Below are 3813 nucleotides of genomic sequence, written 5' to 3'. Positions count from 1 at the left end.
TAGGGGCAAAAAGTCAAAAATTCCCCTTATATTTTAGCAAAAATGAAGAAATTTGCCTTTTTATGGCAAAAATATATGCATTCCCATTATTTTCTGGCAAAAAGGCAGAAATTCTCCGTATTTTGGAGCAAAATTGCAAAAATTCCCCTAATTGTGGGGCAAAAAGGCAGAAATTCCCTATATGGTGTGGCAAAAAGACAGAAATTCTACTTATTTTGGGGCAAAACTCAGAAATTCCACTTATTTTGGGGCAAAATTCCAGAAATTTTCCGTATTTTGGAGCAAAATTGCAGAAATTTCACTTATTTTGGGGCAAAATTGCAGAAATTTTACTTATTTCAGGGGAAAAAGACAGAAATTCTCTTATTTTGTGGCAAAAATGCAGAAATTTTTAATATTTTGTGGCAAAAATGCAGAAAATCCTCTTATTTTGAGGTAAAAAGGCTGAAATTCCTTTTATTTGGGGGCAAAAAGGCAGAAATTTCCCTTATTTTAGGGCAAAAAGACCGAAATTTCCCTTATTTTGTGCCAAAAAAGCAGAAAATTCTTTTATTTTGGGGCAAAATTGCAGAAATTTCACTTATTTCAGGGCATAATTCAAAATTTTCTTTTATTTTGGGGCAAAAGACAGAAATTCCGTTTATTTTTGGGTAAAAAGTTCGAAATTTCTCTTATTTTGAGGTAAAAAGGCAAAAATTCCTCTTATTTCGGGGCAAAAATGAAGAAATTTTCCTTTTTTGTGGCAAAAGGTATACATTCCTTTTACTTTCGGGATAAAAAGCAGAAATTTCCCGTATTTTGAAGCAAAATTGCAGAAATTCTCATAATTTTTGGGCAAAAATGCAGAAATTCTCCTTATTTTGGGGCAAAAAGACAGAAAATCTCCTTTTTTCGGGATCAAACCGTCAGAAATTCCCCATTATTTTGGGGCAAAATTGCAGAAATTTTTTTTACATTGGGGCAAAATAGCAGAAATTTTCCTTATTTTCAGGCAAAATTGCAGAAATTTCACTTATTTTGTGGCAAAATTTCAGAAATTTCACTTATTTTAGGGAAAAAAGGCAGAAATTTCCCTTATTTTGGGGCAAAATTGCAGAAATTTCACTTATTTCAGGGTAATAAGTCAGATATTTCCCTTATTTTGGGGCAAAAATAAGAGAAATTCCCTTTGTTTTGAGGGAAAAAGACAGAAATTCCACTTATTTAGAGGCCACAAGGCAGAAATTCCCCTTATTTTGGAGCAAAAATGAAGAAATTTCCCTTATATGGCAAAAAGGTATACATCCCCATTATTTTCGGGCAAAAAGGCAGAAATTCCCCGTATTTTGGAGCAAAATTACAGAAATTCCCTTAAATTTGGGGCAAAAGGCAGAAATTCCCTTTATTTTGGGCCATAAAACAGAAATTCCCTTTATTTTGAGGCAAAATTCCAGAAATTTCTTTTATTTTGGAGCAAAATTTCAGGAATTTACCTTATTTTGGGGCAAAATTGCAGAAATTTTCCTTGTTTGGTGCAAAATTGCAGAAATTTCACTTATTTTTAGGTAAAAAAGCTGAAATTTCCTTTATTTTGGGGCAAAAAGGAAGAAATCCCCTTATTTTGGGGTAAAATTGCATAAATTTCCCTTATTATGAGGAAAAATTGCAGAAATTTCCCTTATATTGGGGCAAAATTGCAGAAATTTCACTTATTTCAGAGAAAAAAAGCAAAAATTTTTTTTTATATTGGGGCAAAAAGGCAGAAATTCCCATTATTTTGAGGCAAAAAGGCAGTAATTCACCATATTTTGGGGTAAAATTGCAGAAATTTCATATATTTCAGGGCAAAAATGCAGAAATTTCCTTTATTTTGGGGCAAAATTGCAGAAATTTCACTTATTTCAGGGTAATAAGTAAGAAATTCCCCTTATTTTTGGGCAAAAAGACAGAAATTTCATTTATTTTTGGAAAAAAGGCAGAAATTGCACTTATTTTGATTCAAAAAGGTAGAAAATTCCCTTATTTTGGGGCAAAAATGAAAAAAAAATCCTTTTTTTATGGCAACAATATATACATTCCCTTTATTTTCGGGCAAAAAGGCAGAAATTCCTAGTATTTTGGAGCAAAATTGCAGAAATTCCTCTAATTTTGTGGCAAAAAGGCAGAAATTCCCCTCATTTTCGGGAAAAACTGCAGAAATTTCACTTATTTCGCGGCTAAATGGCAGTAATTCCCCTTATTTTCGGCGAAAAAGGCAAAAAATCCCCGTATTTTGGAGCAAAATTGAAGAAATTCACCTAATTTTGGGGTAAAAAATACAGTAATTTTCTTTATTTTGTGGCAAAAAGGCAGAAATTCTCCTTATTTTGAGGCAAAAGGCAGAAATTACTTTTATTTTAGGGCAAAATTGCAGAAATTTTCGTTATTTGGGGGCAAAAAAACAGAAATTCCTCTTATTTTGGTGCAAAATTGCAGAAATTTCCCTTATTATGGGGAAAAATTGCAGAAATTTCCCTTATTTTAGAACAAAATTGCAGAAATTTCACTTATTTCAGAGAAAAAAAGCAAAATTTTTTTTTATTTTGGGGCAAAAAGGCAGAAATTCCCATTATTTTGGTGCAAAAAGGCAGAAATTCACCTTATTTTGGGGTAAAATTGCAGAAATTTCACATATTTCAGGGCAAAAAGGCAGAAATTCCCCTTATTTTAGGGCAAAAAGGCAGAAATTCCCCTTATTTTGGGATAAAATTGCAGATATTTCCCTTATTTGGGGGCAAAAAGGCAGTAAATCCCATTAATTTCGGGTAAAAAGTCAGAAATTCCTTGTATTTTGGAGCAAAATTGCAGAAATTCCCCAAATATTGGGGCAAAAATGCAGAAATTCCTTTTATTTGGGGAAAAAAAAAGCAGAAGTTCCTTTTATTTTCAGGAAAAGAGGCAGAAATTCCCTGTATTTTGAAGCAAAATTGCAGAATCTCCCCTAATTTTGGGGCAAAAACGCAGAAATTTTCTATATTTTTGGGCAAAAATACAGAAATTCTCCTTATTTTGGGGCAAAAATCAGAAATTTCCCTTATTTTGGGGCAAAATTTTAGAAATTTCATTTATTTTGTTACAGACTTGCAGAAATTTTTCTTATTTTGTGGCAAAAATGCAGAAATTCCCCATATTTTGGTGCACTAAGCTGAAATTCCCCTTATTTTTGAGGTAAAATCCTGAAATTCCCCATATTTTGGGGCAAAAAGGCAGAAATTCCCCACATTTTGGGGCAAGAAGGCACAAATTTCCCTTATTTTTGGGCAAAATTGCAGGAATTTCATTTATTTCAGGACAAAAAGTCAGAAATTCCTTTTATTTTGGGGCAAAAAGCAGAAATTTCTTATATTTTGATACAAAATTGTAGAAATTTTCCTTATTTTGGAACAAAAAGGCAGAAATTACCCATATTTTGGGGCAAAAGGCAGAAATTCCCCTTATTTTGAGGTAAAAAGGCTGAAATTCCCGTTATTTTGGGGCAAAAAGGCAGAAAACCCCGTTACTTTGTGGCAAAAAGGCAGAAATTCCCGTTAATTGGGGCAGAAAAGCAGAAATTTTCCTTATTTAAGGGCAAAAGGGCAGAAATTCCCCATATATTGTGGCAAAGAAGCAGAAATTCCCCTTATTTGGAGGTAAAATGCTGAAATTCCCCTTATTTTTGGGCAAAAAGGAAGAAATTCTTATTATTTTGGGGCAAAATTGCAGAAATTTCAATTATTTCAGGGCAAAAAGTCAGAAATTTGCCTTCTTTTGGGGCAAAAAGAAGAAATTCCCCTAATTTTGGGGCCAAAAACAGCA

This window comes from Micromys minutus (assembly GCF_963924665.1).
Source record: "Micromys minutus genome assembly, contig: SCAFFOLD_47, whole genome shotgun sequence".
In the NCBI taxonomy this organism is placed as follows: Eukaryota; Metazoa; Chordata; class Mammalia; order Rodentia; family Muridae; genus Micromys; species Micromys minutus.
Note: the sequence above shows the minus strand (reverse complement) of the source record.